The sequence below is a fragment of the Schistocerca cancellata genome, unplaced genomic scaffold (genome assembly GCF_023864275.1).
Source record: "Schistocerca cancellata isolate TAMUIC-IGC-003103 unplaced genomic scaffold, iqSchCanc2.1 HiC_scaffold_444, whole genome shotgun sequence".
NCBI classification, from domain to species: Eukaryota; Metazoa; Arthropoda; class Insecta; order Orthoptera; family Acrididae; genus Schistocerca; species Schistocerca cancellata.
In genome coordinates this window covers 21254-40074 of record NW_026046461.1, presented here as the reverse complement: position 1 = coordinate 40074, position 18821 = coordinate 21254, and the positions used below count along the sequence as shown (strand labels likewise).

The window sequence follows — 18821 nt, the reverse complement described above, 5'->3', positions numbered from 1 at the left end:
CCGCCTGGGAACACCGCGTGCTGTTGGCTCTTTCTCATTTTTTCATTTTTACGTCGCTACACCTGCCAGGCCTCTTTTCATAATAACTTTCAGGTGTCGACAAAGATGCTTCCACAAGCATTTTAAAGTACTGTATTAAACGTAAGATACGAAATTACGGTAATGAACTCGGTTTGAGTAAGAATGCGCGAAGGAAGAGTGCTAGGAACTCGTTGAAAATGACAAAACACTACCAATCGACAGATGTGTTCTTGAAATGCGCCAGAGCCTACTGTTACGCAGCAGTGCTAAATTCCGAAAAGTAACTAAATAAATAAATAAATAAAAAAAAAACCAACCGTTCTCGTGCCATCACCCAAGTTAAGCAACAACGTTAGTATTCGGATCGGCGACTGCCTGGGACCTCTGGCTGTCTTCATATTTTGCTTTCTTGTCGCCAGCCCTGCCAGCCGTCTCTTCACGCTACCTTTCCGATGCGACAAAGATGTTTCCACAATGACTTAAATCTGTTGTAATAAACAAAAGATACGATATTAGGGAACTCAGTTTGAAGAAGCGTGTGCCAAGGAAGATTTCCAAAGTGTCTCTGGAAATAACAAAACAGTATTAAGCGGCAGAAATGTTCCGAAATACGTCCGGGCTTATTGTTTTGTAGCAGTGTACACGTGCAAATTTGTAAACAAAAATTCTGTGTCTTCTGTCCTTGGTTTCGCACCTTTCCATGGCACGGCACAGCGCTGCTCTAGTAGCTCCGAACGGCCGCCCACGGCGTCTCGGACACGCCGGTCAGGCCCGCGCCCGTCTCGCAGATGTTTCTCGTGCTTGTGCTGTCATATGGGCCGCGACCCGAGCGGCAGCGAGCGGCAGTCGAGCAAAGTCGGGACAAGTCGGGACGGGAGGGGGGACAGGCGCGAATGCAAATGCACCGCGCAAATTACGCATAAATCTGGAAGCGCGGCGTGTGTCAGGCAGGTGAGAAAGCTTCCGTCGGTCCAGCAGGACACTGCAACACCCCGCGCAGTGCCCCCGCCGCCCGGCCGCGCGCAAGCCCTGCGCCGGATAACAGGAACAAGGCGCGTCGCCAGTGGGTGTCGGAGGCCGCACGCACCAAACGAATGACAGGCGGTGCATCGAGCAGCTGTGTTGTGCGTCTCACCTACGTTCGGCAGTCGCCTATGAGACGCCGAGGCGAGCGCGCACTCCGCGCCACCTTCGAGGTGGAAAGACGCGCTTTGCGTCAAATGTGCCACGGAAAGCGGCGATTGCGTGTGTTGGGAGAAGAGGCGAATGCTTCCTCCGTGGTGCGGCTACAGTATAAGGACGCCAACGGCCATACCATGTTGACTACACCGGTTCTCGTCCGATCACCGAAGTTAAGCAACATCGGGCGCGGTTAGTACTTGGATGGGTGACCGCCTGGGAACACCGCGTGCTGTTGGCTCTTTCTCATTTTTTCATTTTTACGTCGCTACACCTGCCAGGCCTCTTTTCATAATAACTTTCAGGTGTCGACAAAGATGCTTCCACAAGCATTTTAAAGTACTGTATTAAACGTAAGATACGAAATTACGGTAATGAACTCGGTTTGAGTAAGAATGCGCGAAGGAAGAGTGCTAGGAACTCGTTGAAAATGACAAAACACTACCAATCGACAGATGTGTTCTTGAAATGCGCCAGAGCCTACTGTTACGCAGCAGTGCTAAATTCCGAAAAGTAACTAAATAAATAAATAAATAAAAAAAAACCAACCGTTCTCGTGCCATCACCCAAGTTAAGCAACAACGTTAGTATTCGGATCGGCGACTGCCTGGGACCTCTGGCTGTCTTCATATTTTGCTTTCTTGTCGCCAGCCCTGCCAGCCGTCTCTTCACGCTACCTTTCCGATGCGACAAAGATGTTTCCACAATGACTTAAATCTGTTGTAATAAACAAAAGATACGATATTAGGGAACTCAGTTTGAAGAAGCGTGTGCCAAGGAAGATTTCCAAAGTGTCTCTGGAAATAACAAAACAGTATTAAGCGGCAGAAATGTTCCGAAATACGTCCGGGCTTATTGTTTTGTAGCAGTGTACACGTGCAAATTTGTAAACAAAAATTCTGTGTCTTCTGTCCTTGGTTTCGCACCTTTCCATGGCACGGCACAGCGCTGCTCTAGTAGCTCCGAACGGCCGCCCACGGCGTCTCGGACACGCCGGTCAGGCCCGCGCCCGTCTCGCAGATGTTTCTCGTGCTTGTGCTGTCATATGGGCCGCGACCCGAGCGGCAGCGAGCGGCAGTCGAGCAAAGTCGGGACAAGTCGGGACGGGAGGGGGGACAGGCGCGAATGCAAATGCACCGCGCAAATTACGCATAAATCTGGAAGCGCGGCGTGTGTCAGGCAGGTGAGAAAGCTTCCGTCGGTCCAGCAGGACACTGCAACACCCCGCGCAGTGCCCCCGCCGCCCGGCCGCGCGCAAGCCCTGCGCCGGATAACAGGAACAAGGCGCGTCGCCAGTGGGTGTCGGAGGCCGCACGCACCAAACGAATGACAGGCGGTGCATCGAGCAGCTGTGTTGTGCGTCTCACCTACGTTCGGCAGTCGCCTATGAGACGCCGAGGCGAGCGCGCACTCCGCGCCACCTTCGAGGTGGAAAGACGCGCTTTGCGTCAAATGTGCCACGGAAAGCGGCGATTGCGTGTGTTGGGAGAAGAGGCGAATGCTTCCTCCGTGGTGCGGCTACAGTATAAGGACGCCAACGGCCATACCATGTTGACTACACCGGTTCTCGTCCGATCACCGAAGTTAAGCAACATCGGGCGCGGTTAGTACTTGGATGGGTGACCGCCTGGGAACACCGCGTGCTGTTGGCTCTTTCTCATTTTTTCATTTTTACGTCGCTACACCTGCCAGGCCTCTTTTCATAATAACTTTCAGGTGTCGACAAAGATGCTTCCACAAGCATTTTAAAGTACTGTATTAAACGTAAGATACGAAATTACGGTAATGAACTCGGTTTGAGTAAGAATGCGCGAAGGAAGAGTGCTAGGAACTCGTTGAAAATGACAAAACACTACCAATCGACAGATGTGTTCTTGAAATGCGCCAGAGCCTACTGTTACGCAGCAGTGCTAAATTCCGAAAAGTAACTAAATAAATAAATAAATAAAAAAAAACCAACCGTTCTCGTGCCATCACCCAAGTTAAGCAACAACGTTAGTATTCGGATCGGCGACTGCCTGGGACCTCTGGCTGTCTTCATATTTTGCTTTCTTGTCGCCAGCCCTGCCAGCCGTCTCTTCACGCTACCTTTCCGATGCGACAAAGATGTTTCCACAATGACTTAAATCTGTTGTAATAAACAAAAGATACGATATTAGGGAACTCAGTTTGAAGAAGCGTGTGCCAAGGAAGATTTCCAAAGTGTCTCTGGAAATAACAAAACAGTATTAAGCGGCAGAAATGTTCCGAAATACGTCCGGGCTTATTGTTTTGTAGCAGTGTACACGTGCAAATTTGTAAACAAAAATTCTGTGTCTTCTGTCCTTGGTTTCGCACCTTTCCATGGCACGGCACAGCGCTGCTCTAGTAGCTCCGAACGGCCGCCCACGGCGTCTCGGACACGCCGGTCAGGCCCGCGCCCGTCTCGCAGATGTTTCTCGTGCTTGTGCTGTCATATGGGCCGCGACCCGAGCGGCAGCGAGCGGCAGTCGAGCAAAGTCGGGACAAGTCGGGACGGGAGGGGGGACAGGCGCGAATGCAAATGCACCGCGCAAATTACGCATAAATCTGGAAGCGCGGCGTGTGTCAGGCAGGTGAGAAAGCTTCCGTCGGTCCAGCAGGACACTGCAACACCCCGCGCAGTGCCCCCGCCGCCCGGCCGCGCGCAAGCCCTGCGCCGGATAACAGGAACAAGGCGCGTCGCCAGTGGGTGTCGGAGGCCGCACGCACCAAACGAATGACAGGCGGTGCATCGAGCAGCTGTGTTGTGCGTCTCACCTACGTTCGGCAGTCGCCTATGAGACGCCGAGGCGAGCGCGCACTCCGCGCCACCTTCGAGGTGGAAAGACGCGCTTTGCGTCAAATGTGCCACGGAAAGCGGCGATTGCGTGTGTTGGGAGAAGAGGCGAATGCTTCCTCCGTGGTGCGGCTACAGTATAAGGACGCCAACGGCCATACCATGTTGACTACACCGGTTCTCGTCCGATCACCGAAGTTAAGCAACATCGGGCGCGGTTAGTACTTGGATGGGTGACCGCCTGGGAACACCGCGTGCTGTTGGCTCTTTCTCATTTTTTTCATTTTTACGTCGCTACACCTGCCAGGCCTCTTTTCATAATAACTTTCAGGTGTCGACAAAGATGCTTCCACAAGCATTTTAAAGTACTGTATTAAACGTAAGATACGAAATTACGGTAATGAACTCGGTTTGAGTAAGAATGCGCGAAGGAAGAGTGCTAGGAACTCGTTGAAAATGACAAAACACTACCAATCGACAGATGTGTTCTTGAAATGCGCCAGAGCCTACTGTTACGCAGCAGTGCTAAATTCCGAAAAGTAACTAAATAAATAAATAAATAAAAAAAAAACCAACCGTTCTCGTGCCATCACCCAAGTTAAGCAACAACGTTAGTATTCGGATCGGCGACTGCCTGGGACCTCTGGCTGTCTTCATATTTTGCTTTCTTGTCGCCAGCCCTGCCAGCCGTCTCTTCACGCTACCTTTCCGATGCGACAAAGATGTTTCCACAATGACTTAAATCTGTTGTAATAAACAAAAGATACGATATTAGGGAACTCAGTTTGAAGAAGCGTGTGCCAAGGAAGATTTCCAAAGTGTCTCTGGAAATAACAAAACAGTATTAAGCGGCAGAAATGTTCCGAAATACGTCCGGGCTTATTGTTTTGTAGCAGTGTACACGTGCAAATTTGTAAACAAAAATTCTGTGTCTTCTGTCCTTGGTTTCGCACCTTTCCATGGCACGGCACAGCGCTGCTCTAGTAGCTCCGAACGGCCGCCCACGGCGTCTCGGACACGCCGGTCAGGCCCGCGCCCGTCTCGCAGATGTTTCTCGTGCTTGTGCTGTCATATGGGCCGCGACCCGAGCGGCAGCGAGCGGCAGTCGAGCAAAGTCGGGACAAGTCGGGACGGGAGGGGGGACAGGCGCGAATGCAAATGCACCGCGCAAATTACGCATAAATCTGGAAGCGCGGCGTGTGTCAGGCAGGTGAGAAAGCTTCCGTCGGTCCAGCAGGACACTGCAACACCCCGCGCAGTGCCCCCGCCGCCCGGCCGCGCGCAAGCCCTGCGCCGGATAACAGGAACAAGGCGCGTCGCCAGTGGGTGTCGGAGGCCGCACGCACCAAACGAATGACAGGCGGTGCATCGAGCAGCTGTGTTGTGCGTCTCACCTACGTTCGGCAGTCGCCTATGAGACGCCGAGGCGAGCGCGCACTCCGCGCCACCTTCGAGGTGGAAAGACGCGCTTTGCGTCAAATGTGCCACGGAAAGCGGCGATTGCGTGTGTTGGGAGAAGAGGCGAATGCTTCCTCCGTGGTGCGGCTACAGTATAAGGACGCCAACGGCCATACCATGTTGACTACACCGGTTCTCGTCCGATCACCGAAGTTAAGCAACATCGGGCGCGGTTAGTACTTGGATGGGTGACCGCCTGGGAACACCGCGTGCTGTTGGCTCTTTCTCATTTTTTTCATTTTTACGTCGCTACACCTGCCAGGCCTCTTTTCATAATAACTTTCAGGTGTCGACAAAGATGCTTCCACAAGCATTTTAAAGTACTGTATTAAACGTAAGATACGAAATTACGGTAATGAACTCGGTTTGAGTAAGAATGCGCGAAGGAAGAGTGCTAGGAACTCGTTGAAAATGACAAAACACTACCAATCGACAGATGTGTTCTTGAAATGCGCCAGAGCCTACTGTTACGCAGCAGTGCTAAATTCCGAAAAGTAACTAAATAAATAAATAAATAAAAAAAAAACCAACCGTTCTCGTGCCATCACCCAAGTTAAGCAACAACGTTAGTATTCGGATCGGCGACTGCCTGGGACCTCTGGCTGTCTTCATATTTTGCTTTCTTGTCGCCAGCCCTGCCAGCCGTCTCTTCACGCTACCTTTCCGATGCGACAAAGATGTTTCCACAATGACTTAAATCTGTTGTAATAAACAAAAGATACGATATTAGGGAACTCAGTTTGAAGAAGCGTGTGCCAAGGAAGATTTCCAAAGTGTCTCTGGAAATAACAAAACAGTATTAAGCGGCAGAAATGTTCCGAAATACGTCCGGGCTTATTGTTTTGTAGCAGTGTACACGTGCAAATTTGTAAACAAAAATTCTGTGTCTTCTGTCCTTGGTTTCGCACCTTTCCATGGCACGGCACAGCGCTGCTCTAGTAGCTCCGAACGGCCGCCCACGGCGTCTCGGACACGCCGGTCAGGCCCGCGCCCGTCTCGCAGATGTTTCTCGTGCTTGTGCTGTCATATGGGCCGCGACCCGAGCGGCAGCGAGCGGCAGTCGAGCAAAGTCGGGACAAGTCGGGACGGGAGGGGGGACAGGCGCGAATGCAAATGCACCGCGCAAATTACGCATAAATCTGGAAGCGCGGCGTGTGTCAGGCAGGTGAGAAAGCTTCCGTCGGTCCAGCAGGACACTGCAACACCCCGCGCAGTGCCCCCGCCGCCCGGCCGCGCGCAAGCCCTGCGCCGGATAACAGGAACAAGGCGCGTCGCCAGTGGGTGTCGGAGGCCGCACGCACCAAACGAATGACAGGCGGTGCATCGAGCAGCTGTGTTGTGCGTCTCACCTACGTTCGGCAGTCGCCTATGAGACGCCGAGGCGAGCGCGCACTCCGCGCCACCTTCGAGGTGGAAAGACGCGCTTTGCGTCAAATGTGCCACGGAAAGCGGCGATTGCGTGTGTTGGGAGAAGAGGCGAATGCTTCCTCCGTGGTGCGGCTACAGTATAAGGACGCCAACGGCCATACCATGTTGACTACACCGGTTCTCGTCCGATCACCGAAGTTAAGCAACATCGGGCGCGGTTAGTACTTGGATGGGTGACCGCCTGGGAACACCGCGTGCTGTTGGCTCTTTCTCATTTTTTCATTTTTACGTCGCTACACCTGCCAGGCCTCTTTTCATAATAACTTTCAGGTGTCGACAAAGATGCTTCCACAAGCATTTTAAAGTACTGTATTAAACGTAAGATACGAAATTACGGTAATGAACTCGGTTTGAGTAAGAATGCGCGAAGGAAGAGTGCTAGGAACTCGTTGAAAATGACAAAACACTACCAATCGACAGATGTGTTCTTGAAATGCGCCAGAGCCTACTGTTACGCAGCAGTGCTAAATTCCGAAAAGTAACTAAATAAATAAATAAATAAAAAAAAACCAACCGTTCTCGTGCCATCACCCAAGTTAAGCAACAACGTTAGTATTCGGATCGGCGACTGCCTGGGACCTCTGGCTGTCTTCATATTTTGCTTTCTTGTCGCCAGCCCTGCCAGCCGTCTCTTCACGCTACCTTTCCGATGCGACAAAGATGTTTCCACAATGACTTAAATCTGTTGTAATAAACAAAAGATACGATATTAGGGAACTCAGTTTGAAGAAGCGTGTGCCAAGGAAGATTTCCAAAGTGTCTCTGGAAATAACAAAACAGTATTAAGCGGCAGAAATGTTCCGAAATACGTCCGGGCTTATTGTTTTGTAGCAGTGTACACGTGCAAATTTGTAAACAAAAATTCTGTGTCTTCTGTCCTTGGTTTCGCACCTTTCCATGGCACGGCACAGCGCTGCTCTAGTAGCTCCGAACGGCCGCCCACGGCGTCTCGGACACGCCGGTCAGGCCCGCGCCCGTCTCGCAGATGTTTCTCGTGCTTGTGCTGTCATATGGGCCGCGACCCGAGCGGCAGCGAGCGGCAGTCGAGCAAAGTCGGGACAAGTCGGGACGGGAGGGGGGACAGGCGCGAATGCAAATGCACCGCGCAAATTACGCATAAATCTGGAAGCGCGGCGTGTGTCAGGCAGGTGAGAAAGCTTCCGTCGGTCCAGCAGGACACTGCAACACCCCGCGCAGTGCCCCCGCCGCCCGGCCGCGCGCAAGCCCTGCGCCGGATAACAGGAACAAGGCGCGTCGCCAGTGGGTGTCGGAGGCCGCACGCACCAAACGAATGACAGGCGGTGCATCGAGCAGCTGTGTTGTGCGTCTCACCTACGTTCGGCAGTCGCCTATGAGACGCCGAGGCGAGCGCGCACTCCGCGCCACCTTCGAGGTGGAAAGACGCGCTTTGCGTCAAATGTGCCACGGAAAGCGGCGATTGCGTGTGTTGGGAGAAGAGGCGAATGCTTCCTCCGTGGTGCGGCTACAGTATAAGGACGCCAACGGCCATACCATGTTGACTACACCGGTTCTCGTCCGATCACCGAAGTTAAGCAACATCGGGCGCGGTTAGTACTTGGATGGGTGACCGCCTGGGAACACCGCGTGCTGTTGGCTCTTTCTCATTTTTTTCATTTTTACGTCGCTACACCTGCCAGGCCTCTTTTCATAATAACTTTCAGGTGTCGACAAAGATGCTTCCACAAGCATTTTAAAGTACTGTATTAAACGTAAGATACGAAATTACGGTAATGAACTCGGTTTGAGTAAGAATGCGCGAAGGAAGAGTGCTAGGAACTCGTTGAAAATGACAAAACACTACCAATCGACAGATGTGTTCTTGAAATGCGCCAGAGCCTACTGTTACGCAGCAGTGCTAAATTCCGAAAAGTAACTAAATAAATAAATAAATAAAAAAAAAACCAACCGTTCTCGTGCCATCACCCAAGTTAAGCAACAACGTTAGTATTCGGATCGGCGACTGCCTGGGACCTCTGGCTGTCTTCATATTTTGCTTTCTTGTCGCCAGCCCTGCCAGCCGTCTCTTCACGCTACCTTTCCGATGCGACAAAGATGTTTCCACAATGACTTAAATCTGTTGTAATAAACAAAAGATACGATATTAGGGAACTCAGTTTGAAGAAGCGTGTGCCAAGGAAGATTTCCAAAGTGTCTCTGGAAATAACAAAACAGTATTAAGCGGCAGAAATGTTCCGAAATACGTCCGGGCTTATTGTTTTGTAGCAGTGTACACGTGCAAATTTGTAAACAAAAATTCTGTGTCTTCTGTCCTTGGTTTCGCACCTTTCCATGGCACGGCACAGCGCTGCTCTAGTAGCTCCGAACGGCCGCCCACGGCGTCTCGGACACGCCGGTCAGGCCCGCGCCCGTCTCGCAGATGTTTCTCGTGCTTGTGCTGTCATATGGGCCGCGACCCGAGCGGCAGCGAGCGGCAGTCGAGCAAAGTCGGGACAAGTCGGGACGGGAGGGGGGACAGGCGCGAATGCAAATGCACCGCGCAAATTACGCATAAATCTGGAAGCGCGGCGTGTGTCAGGCAGGTGAGAAAGCTTCCGTCGGTCCAGCAGGACACTGCAACACCCCGCGCAGTGCCCCCGCCGCCCGGCCGCGCGCAAGCCCTGCGCCGGATAACAGGAACAAGGCGCGTCGCCAGTGGGTGTCGGAGGCCGCACGCACCAAACGAATGACAGGCGGTGCATCGAGCAGCTGTGTTGTGCGTCTCACCTACGTTCGGCAGTCGCCTATGAGACGCCGAGGCGAGCGCGCACTCCGCGCCACCTTCGAGGTGGAAAGACGCGCTTTGCGTCAAATGTGCCACGGAAAGCGGCGATTGCGTGTGTTGGGAGAAGAGGCGAATGCTTCCTCCGTGGTGCGGCTACAGTATAAGGACGCCAACGGCCATACCATGTTGACTACACCGGTTCTCGTCCGATCACCGAAGTTAAGCAACATCGGGCGCGGTTAGTACTTGGATGGGTGACCGCCTGGGAACACCGCGTGCTGTTGGCTCTTTCTCATTTTTTTCATTTTTACGTCGCTACACCTGCCAGGCCTCTTTTCATAATAACTTTCAGGTGTCGACAAAGATGCTTCCACAAGCATTTTAAAGTACTGTATTAAACGTAAGATACGAAATTACGGTAATGAACTCGGTTTGAGTAAGAATGCGCGAAGGAAGAGTGCTAGGAACTCGTTGAAAATGACAAAACACTACCAATCGACAGATGTGTTCTTGAAATGCGCCAGAGCCTACTGTTACGCAGCAGTGCTAAATTCCGAAAAGTAACTAAATAAATAAATAAATAAAAAAAAAACCAACCGTTCTCGTGCCATCACCCAAGTTAAGCAACAACGTTAGTATTCGGATCGGCGACTGCCTGGGACCTCTGGCTGTCTTCATATTTTGCTTTCTTGTCGCCAGCCCTGCCAGCCGTCTCTTCACGCTACCTTTCCGATGCGACAAAGATGTTTCCACAATGACTTAAATCTGTTGTAATAAACAAAAGATACGATATTAGGGAACTCAGTTTGAAGAAGCGTGTGCCAAGGAAGATTTCCAAAGTGTCTCTGGAAATAACAAAACAGTATTAAGCGGCAGAAATGTTCCGAAATACGTCCGGGCTTATTGTTTTGTAGCAGTGTACACGTGCAAATTTGTAAACAAAAATTCTGTGTCTTCTGTCCTTGGTTTCGCACCTTTCCATGGCACGGCACAGCGCTGCTCTAGTAGCTCCGAACGGCCGCCCACGGCGTCTCGGACACGCCGGTCAGGCCCGCGCCCGTCTCGCAGATGTTTCTCGTGCTTGTGCTGTCATATGGGCCGCGACCCGAGCGGCAGCGAGCGGCAGTCGAGCAAAGTCGGGACAAGTCGGGACGGGAGGGGGGACAGGCGCGAATGCAAATGCACCGCGCAAATTACGCATAAATCTGGAAGCGCGGCGTGTGTCAGGCAGGTGAGAAAGCTTCCGTCGGTCCAGCAGGACACTGCAACACCCCGCGCAGTGCCCCCGCCGCCCGGCCGCGCGCAAGCCCTGCGCCGGATAACAGGAACAAGGCGCGTCGCCAGTGGGTGTCGGAGGCCGCACGCACCAAACGAATGACAGGCGGTGCATCGAGCAGCTGTGTTGTGCGTCTCACCTACGTTCGGCAGTCGCCTATGAGACGCCGAGGCGAGCGCGCACTCCGCGCCACCTTCGAGGTGGAAAGACGCGCTTTGCGTCAAATGTGCCACGGAAAGCGGCGATTGCGTGTGTTGGGAGAAGAGGCGAATGCTTCCTCCGTGGTGCGGCTACAGTATAAGGACGCCAACGGCCATACCATGTTGACTACACCGGTTCTCGTCCGATCACCGAAGTTAAGCAACATCGGGCGCGGTTAGTACTTGGATGGGTGACCGCCTGGGAACACCGCGTGCTGTTGGCTCTTTCTCATTTTTTTCATTTTTACGTCGCTACACCTGCCAGGCCTCTTTTCATAATAACTTTCAGGTGTCGACAAAGATGCTTCCACAAGCATTTTAAAGTACTGTATTAAACGTAAGATACGAAATTACGGTAATGAACTCGGTTTGAGTAAGAATGCGCGAAGGAAGAGTGCTAGGAACTCGTTGAAAATGACAAAACACTACCAATCGACAGATGTGTTCTTGAAATGCGCCAGAGCCTACTGTTACGCAGCAGTGCTAAATTCCGAAAAGTAACTAAATAAATAAATAAATAAAAAAAAAACCAACCGTTCTCGTGCCATCACCCAAGTTAAGCAACAACGTTAGTATTCGGATCGGCGACTGCCTGGGACCTCTGGCTGTCTTCATATTTTGCTTTCTTGTCGCCAGCCCTGCCAGCCGTCTCTTCACGCTACCTTTCCGATGCGACAAAGATGTTTCCACAATGACTTAAATCTGTTGTAATAAACAAAAGATACGATATTAGGGAACTCAGTTTGAAGAAGCGTGTGCCAAGGAAGATTTCCAAAGTGTCTCTGGAAATAACAAAACAGTATTAAGCGGCAGAAATGTTCCGAAATACGTCCGGGCTTATTGTTTTGTAGCAGTGTACACGTGCAAATTTGTAAACAAAAATTCTGTGTCTTCTGTCCTTGGTTTCGCACCTTTCCATGGCACGGCACAGCGCTGCTCTAGTAGCTCCGAACGGCCGCCCACGGCGTCTCGGACACGCCGGTCAGGCCCGCGCCCGTCTCGCAGATGTTTCTCGTGCTTGTGCTGTCATATGGGCCGCGACCCGAGCGGCAGCGAGCGGCAGTCGAGCAAAGTCGGGACAAGTCGGGACGGGAGGGGGGACAGGCGCGAATGCAAATGCACCGCGCAAATTACGCATAAATCTGGAAGCGCGGCGTGTGTCAGGCAGGTGAGAAAGCTTCCGTCGGTCCAGCAGGACACTGCAACACCCCGCGCAGTGCCCCCGCCGCCCGGCCGCGCGCAAGCCCTGCGCCGGATAACAGGAACAAGGCGCGTCGCCAGTGGGTGTCGGAGGCCGCACGCACCAAACGAATGACAGGCGGTGCATCGAGCAGCTGTGTTGTGCGTCTCACCTACGTTCGGCAGTCGCCTATGAGACGCCGAGGCGAGCGCGCACTCCGCGCCACCTTCGAGGTGGAAAGACGCGCTTTGCGTCAAATGTGCCACGGAAAGCGGCGATTGCGTGTGTTGGGAGAAGAGGCGAATGCTTCCTCCGTGGTGCGGCTACAGTATAAGGACGCCAACGGCCATACCATGTTGACTACACCGGTTCTCGTCCGATCACCGAAGTTAAGCAACATCGGGCGCGGTTAGTACTTGGATGGGTGACCGCCTGGGAACACCGCGTGCTGTTGGCTCTTTCTCATTTTTTCATTTTTACGTCGCTACACCTGCCAGGCCTCTTTTCATAATAACTTTCAGGTGTCGACAAAGATGCTTCCACAAGCATTTTAAAGTACTGTATTAAACGTAAGATACGAAATTACGGTAATGAACTCGGTTTGAGTAAGAATGCGCGAAGGAAGAGTGCTAGGAACTCGTTGAAAATGACAAAACACTACCAATCGACAGATGTGTTCTTGAAATGCGCCAGAGCCTACTGTTACGCAGCAGTGCTAAATTCCGAAAAGTAACTAAATAAATAAATAAATAAAAAAAACCAACCGTTCTCGTGCCATCACCCAAGTTAAGCAACAACGTTAGTATTCGGATCGGCGACTGCCTGGGACCTCTGGCTGTCTTCATATTTTGCTTTCTTGTCGCCAGCCCTGCCAGCCGTCTCTTCACGCTACCTTTCCGATGCGACAAAGATGTTTCCACAATGACTTAAATCTGTTGTAATAAACAAAAGATACGATATTAGGGAACTCAGTTTGAAGAAGCGTGTGCCAAGGAAGATTTCCAAAGTGTCTCTGGAAATAACAAAACAGTATTAAGCGGCAGAAATGTTCCGAAATACGTCCGGGCTTATTGTTTTGTAGCAGTGTACACGTGCAAATTTGTAAACAAAAATTCTGTGTCTTCTGTCCTTGGTTTCGCACCTTTCCATGGCACGGCACAGCGCTGCTCTAGTAGCTCCGAACGGCCGCCCACGGCGTCTCGGACACGCCGGTCAGGCCCGCGCCCGTCTCGCAGATGTTTCTCGTGCTTGTGCTGTCATATGGGCCGCGACCCGAGCGGCAGCGAGCGGCAGTCGAGCAAAGTCGGGACAAGTCGGGACGGGAGGGGGGACAGGCGCGAATGCAAATGCACCGCGCAAATTACGCATAAATCTGGAAGCGCGGCGTGTGTCAGGCAGGTGAGAAAGCTTCCGTCGGTCCAGCAGGACACTGCAACACCCCGCGCAGTGCCCCCGCCGCCCGGCCGCGCGCAAGCCCTGCGCCGGATAACAGGAACAAGGCGCGTCGCCAGTGGGTGTCGGAGGCCGCACGCACCAAACGAATGACAGGCGGTGCATCGAGCAGCTGTGTTGTGCGTCTCACCTACGTTCGGCAGTCGCCTATGAGACGCCGAGGCGAGCGCGCACTCCGCGCCACCTTCGAGGTGGAAAGACGCGCTTTGCGTCAAATGTGCCACGGAAAGCGGCGATTGCGTGTGTTGGGAGAAGAGGCGAATGCTTCCTCCGTGGTGCGGCTACAGTATAAGGACGCCAACGGCCATACCATGTTGACTACACCGGTTCTCGTCCGATCACCGAAGTTAAGCAACATCGGGCCCGGTTAGTACTTGGATGGGTGACCGCCTGGGAACACCGCGTGCTGTTGGCTCTTTCTCATTTTTTCATTTTTACGTCGCTACACCTGCCAGGCCTCTTTTCATAATAACTTTCAGGTGTCGACAAAGATGCTTCCACAAGCATTTTAAAGTACTGTATTAAACGTAAGATACGAAATTACGGTAATGAACTCGGTTTGAGTAAGAATGCGCGAAGGAAGAGTGCTAGGAACTCGTTGAAAATGACAAAACACTACCAATCGACAGATGTGTTCTTGAAATGCGCCAGAGCCTACTGTTACGCAGCAGTGCTAAATTCCGAAAAGTAACTAAATAAATAAATAAATAAAAAAAACCAACCGTTCTCGTGCCATCACCCAAGTTAAGCAACAACGTTAGTATTCGGATCGGCGACTGCCTGGGACCTCTGGCTGTCTTCATATTTTGCTTTCTTGTCGCCAGCCCTGCCAGCCGTCTCTTCACGCTACCTTTCCGATGCGACAAAGATGTTTCCACAATGACTTAAATCTGTTGTAATAAACAAAAGATACGATATTAGGGAACTCAGTTTGAAGAAGCGTGTGCCAAGGAAGATTTCCAAAGTGTCTCTGGAAATAACAAAACAGTATTAAGCGGCAGAAATGTTCCGAAATACGTCCGGGCTTATTGTTTTGTAGCAGTGTACACGTGCAAATTTGTAAACAAAAATTCTGTGTCTTCTGTCCTTGGTTTCGCACCTTTCCATGGCACGGCACAGCGCTGCTCTAGTAGCTCCGAACGGCCGCCCACGGCGTCTCGGACACGCCGGTCAGGCCCGCGCCCGTCTCGCAGATGTTTCTCGTGCTTGTGCTGTCATATGGGCCGCGACCCGAGCGGCAGCGAGCGGCAGTCGAGCAAAGTCGGGACAAGTCGGGACGGGAGGGGGGACAGGCGCGAATGCAAATGCACCGCGCAAATTACGCATAAATCTGGAAGCGCGGCGTGTGTCAGGCAGGTGAGAAAGCTTCCGTCGGTCCAGCAGGACACTGCAACACCCCGCGCAGTGCCCCCGCCGCCCGGCCGCGCGCAAGCCCTGCGCCGGATAACAGGAACAAGGCGCGTCGCCAGTGGGTGTCGGAGGCCGCACGCACCAAACGAATGACAGGCGGTGCATCGAGCAGCTGTGTTGTGCGTCTCACCTACGTTCGGCAGTCGCCTATGAGACGCCGAGGCGAGCGCGCACTCCGCGCCACCTTCGAGGTGGAAAGACGCGCTTTGCGTCAAATGTGCCACGGAAAGCGGCGATTGCGTGTGTTGGGAGAAGAGGCGAATGCTTCCTCCGTGGTGCGGCTACAGTATAAGGACGCCAACGGCCATACCATGTTGACTACACCGGTTCTCGTCCGATCACCGAAGTTAAGCAACATCGGGCGCGGTTAGTACTTGGATGGGTGACCGCCTGGGAACACCGCGTGCTGTTGGCTCTTTCTCATTTTTTTCATTTTTACGTCGCTACACCTGCCAGGCCTCTTTTCATAATAACTTTCAGGTGTCGACAAAGATGCTTCCACAAGCATTTTAAAGTACTGTATTAAACGTAAGATACGAAATTACGGTAATGAACTCGGTTTGAGTAAGAATGCGCGAAGGAAGAGTGCTAGGAACTCGTTGAAAATGACAAAACACTACCAATCGACAGATGTGTTCTTGAAATGCGCCAGAGCCTACTGTTACGCAGCAGTGCTAAATTCCGAAAAGTAACTAAATAAATAAATAAATAAAAAAAAAACCAACCGTTCTCGTGCCATCACCCAAGTTAAGCAACAACGTTAGTATTCGGATCGGCGACTGCCTGGGACCTCTGGCTGTCTTCATATTTTGCTTTCTTGTCGCCAGCCCTGCCAGCCGTCTCTTCACGCTACCTTTCCGATGCGACAAAGATGTTTCCACAATGACTTAAATCTGTTGTAATAAACAAAAGATACGATATTAGGGAACTCAGTTTGAAGAAGCGTGTGCCAAGGAAGATTTCCAAAGTGTCTCTGGAAATAACAAAACAGTATTAAGCGGCAGAAATGTTCCGAAATACGTCCGGGCTTATTGTTTTGTAGCAGTGTACACGTGCAAATTTGTAAACAAAAATTCTGTGTCTTCTGTCCTTGGTTTCGCACCTTTCCATGGCACGGCACAGCGCTGCTCTAGTAGCTCCGAACGGCCGCCCACGGCGTCTCGGACACGCCGGTCAGGCCCGCGCCCGTCTCGCAGATGTTTCTCGTGCTTGTGCTGTCATATGGGCCGCGACCCGAGCGGCAGCGAGCGGCAGTCGAGCAAAGTCGGGACAAGTCGGGACGGGAGGGGGGACAGGCGCGAATGCAAATGCACCGCGCAAATTACGCATAAATCTGGAAGCGCGGCGTGTGTCAGGCAGGTGAGAAAGCTTCCGTCGGTCCAGCAGGACACTGCAACACCCCGCGCAGTGCCCCCGCCGCCCGGCCGCGCGCAAGCCCTGCGCCGGATAACAGGAACAAGGCGCGTCGCCAGTGGGTGTCGGAGGCCGCACGCACCAAACGAATGACAGGCGGTGCATCGAGCAGCTGTGTTGTGCGTCTCACCTACGTTCGGCAGTCGCCTATGAGACGCCGAGGCGAGCGCGCACTCCGCGCCACCTTCGAGGTGGAAAGACGCGCTTTGCGTCAAATGTGCCACGGAAAGCGGCGATTGCGTGTGTTGGGAGAAGAGGCGAATGCTTCCTCCGTGGTGCGGCTACAGTATAAGGACGCCAACGGCCATACCATGTTGACTACACCGGTTCTCGTCCGATCACCGAAGTTAAGCAACATCGGGCGCGGTTAGTACTTGGATGGGTGACCGCCTGGGAACACCGCGTGCTGTTGGCTCTTTCTCATTTTTTCATTTTTACGTCGCTACACCTGCCAGGCCTCTTTTCATAATAACTTTCAGGTGTCGACAAAGATGCTTCCACAAGCATTTTAAAGTACTGTATTAAACGTAAGATACGAAATTACGGTAATGAACTCGGTTTGAGTAAGAATGCGCGAAGGAAGAGTGCTAGGAACTCGTTGAAAATGACAAAACACTACCAATCGACAGATGTGTTCTTGAAATGCGCCAGAGCCTACTGTTACGCAGCAGTGCTAAATTCCGAAAAGTAACTAAATAAATAAATAAATAAAAAAAACCAACCGTTCTCGTGCCATCACCCAAGTTAAGCAACAACGTTAGTATTCGGATCGGCGACTGCCTGGGACCTCTGGCTGTCTTCATATTTTGCTTTCTTGTCGCCAGCCCTGCCAGCCGTCTCTTCACGCTACCTTTCCGATGCGACAAAGATGTTTCCACAATGACTTAAATCTGTTGTAATAAACAAAAGATACGATATTAGGGAACTCAGTTTGAAGAAGCGTGTGCCAAGGAAGATTTCCAAAGTGTCTCTGGAAATAACAAAACAGTATTAAGCGGCAGAAATGTTCCGAAATACGTCCGGGCTTATTGTTTTGTAGCAGTGTACACGTGCAAATTTGTAAACAAAAATTCTGTGTCTTCTGTCCTTGGTTTCGCACCTTTCCATGGCACGGCACAGCGCTGCTCTAGTAGCTCCGAACGGCCGCCCACGGCGTCTCGGACACGCCGGTCAGGCCCGCGCCCGTCTCGCAGATGTTTCTCGTGCTTGTGCTGTCATATGGGCCGCGACCCGAGCGGCAGCGAGCGGCAGTCGAGCAAAGTCGGGACAAGTCGGGACGGGAGGGGGGACAGGCGCGAATGCAAATGCACCGCGCAAATTACGCATAAATCTGGAAGCGCGGCGTGTGTCAGGCAGGTGAGAAAGCTTCCGTCGGTCCAGCAGGACACTGCAACACCCCGCGCAGTGCCCCCGCCGCCCGGCCGCGCGCAAGCCCTGCGCCGGATAACAGGAACAAGGCGCGTCGCCAGTGGGTGTCGGAGGCCGCACGCACCAAACGAATGACAGGCGGTGCATCGAGCAGCTGTGTTGTGCGTCTCACCTACGTTCGGCAGTCGCCTATGAGACGCCGAGGCGAGCGCGCACTCCGCGCCACCTTCGAGGTGGAAAGACGCGCTTTGCGTCAAATGTGCCACGGAAAGCGGCGATTGCGTGTGTTGGGAGAAGAGGCGAATGCTTCCTCCGTGGTGCGGCTACAGTATAAGGACGCCAACGGCCATACCATGTTGACTACACCGGTTCTCGTCCGATCACCGAAGTTAAGCAACATCGGGCGCGGTTAGTACTTGGATGGGTGACCGCCTGGGAACACCGCGTGCTGTTGGCTCTTTCTCATTTTTTTCATTTTTACGTCGCTACACCTGCCAGGCCTCTTTTCATAATAACTTTCAGGTGTCGACAAAGATGCTTCCACAAGCATTTTAAAGTACTGTATTAAACGTAAGATACGAAATTACGGTAATGAACTCGGTTTGAGTAAGAATGCGCGAAGGAAGAGTGCTAGGAACTCGTTGAAAATGACAAAACACTACCAATCGACAGATGTGTTCTTGAAATGCGCCAGAGCCTACTGTTACGCAGCAGTGCTAAATTCCGAAAAGTAACTAAATAAATAAATAAATAAAAAAAAAACCAACCGTTCTCGTGCCATCACCCAAGTTAAGCAACAACGTTAGTATTCGGATCGGCGACTGCCTGGGACCTCTGGCTGTCTTCATATTTTGCTTTCTTGTCGCCAGCCCTGCCAGCCGTCTCTTCACGCTACC

The 18821-nt window shown here is 52.2% G+C and overlaps 13 non-coding genes across 13 annotated transcripts; all 13 read left to right on the top strand.

Moving 5' to 3' along the window:
• The first annotated feature begins 1322 nt into the window (after positions 1-1322).
• LOC126125954 (5S ribosomal RNA) lies at positions 1323-1441 on the top strand. Its single transcript, XR_007526667.1, has one exon. It is a non-coding gene; the product is annotated as a 5S ribosomal RNA (ribosomal RNA).
• A 1292-nt stretch (positions 1442-2733) lies between these two features.
• LOC126125952 (5S ribosomal RNA) lies at positions 2734-2852 on the top strand. Its single transcript, XR_007526666.1, has one exon. It is a non-coding gene; the product is annotated as a 5S ribosomal RNA (ribosomal RNA).
• A 1292-nt stretch (positions 2853-4144) lies between these two features.
• LOC126125951 (5S ribosomal RNA) lies at positions 4145-4263 on the top strand. The gene has a single exon (XR_007526665.1). It is a non-coding gene; the product is annotated as a 5S ribosomal RNA (ribosomal RNA).
• Positions 4264-5557: 1294 nt separating this feature from the next.
• On the top strand, positions 5558-5676 carry LOC126125950 (5S ribosomal RNA). Its single transcript, XR_007526664.1, has one exon. It is a non-coding gene; the product is annotated as a 5S ribosomal RNA (ribosomal RNA).
• Positions 5677-6970: 1294 nt separating this feature from the next.
• On the top strand, positions 6971-7089 carry LOC126125949 (5S ribosomal RNA). Its single transcript, XR_007526663.1, has one exon. It is a non-coding gene; the product is annotated as a 5S ribosomal RNA (ribosomal RNA).
• Positions 7090-8381: 1292 nt separating this feature from the next.
• On the top strand, positions 8382-8500 carry LOC126125948 (5S ribosomal RNA). Its single transcript, XR_007526662.1, has one exon. It is a non-coding gene; the product is annotated as a 5S ribosomal RNA (ribosomal RNA).
• A 1294-nt stretch (positions 8501-9794) lies between these two features.
• LOC126125947 (5S ribosomal RNA) lies at positions 9795-9913 on the top strand. The gene has a single exon (XR_007526661.1). It is a non-coding gene; the product is annotated as a 5S ribosomal RNA (ribosomal RNA).
• Positions 9914-11207: 1294 nt separating this feature from the next.
• On the top strand, positions 11208-11326 carry LOC126125946 (5S ribosomal RNA). Its single transcript, XR_007526660.1, has one exon. It is a non-coding gene; the product is annotated as a 5S ribosomal RNA (ribosomal RNA).
• A 1294-nt stretch (positions 11327-12620) lies between these two features.
• Positions 12621-12739, top strand: LOC126125945 (5S ribosomal RNA). Its single transcript, XR_007526659.1, has one exon. It is a non-coding gene; the product is annotated as a 5S ribosomal RNA (ribosomal RNA).
• A 1291-nt stretch (positions 12740-14030) lies between these two features.
• On the top strand, positions 14031-14149 carry LOC126125956 (5S ribosomal RNA). Its single transcript, XR_007526669.1, has one exon. It is a non-coding gene; the product is annotated as a 5S ribosomal RNA (ribosomal RNA).
• A 1291-nt stretch (positions 14150-15440) lies between these two features.
• Positions 15441-15559, top strand: LOC126125944 (5S ribosomal RNA). Its single transcript, XR_007526658.1, has one exon. It is a non-coding gene; the product is annotated as a 5S ribosomal RNA (ribosomal RNA).
• Positions 15560-16853: 1294 nt separating this feature from the next.
• LOC126125941 (5S ribosomal RNA) lies at positions 16854-16972 on the top strand. The gene has a single exon (XR_007526656.1). It is a non-coding gene; the product is annotated as a 5S ribosomal RNA (ribosomal RNA).
• A 1291-nt stretch (positions 16973-18263) lies between these two features.
• Positions 18264-18382, top strand: LOC126125940 (5S ribosomal RNA). The gene has a single exon (XR_007526655.1). It is a non-coding gene; the product is annotated as a 5S ribosomal RNA (ribosomal RNA).
• The last annotated feature ends 439 nt before the right edge of the window (positions 18383-18821 follow it).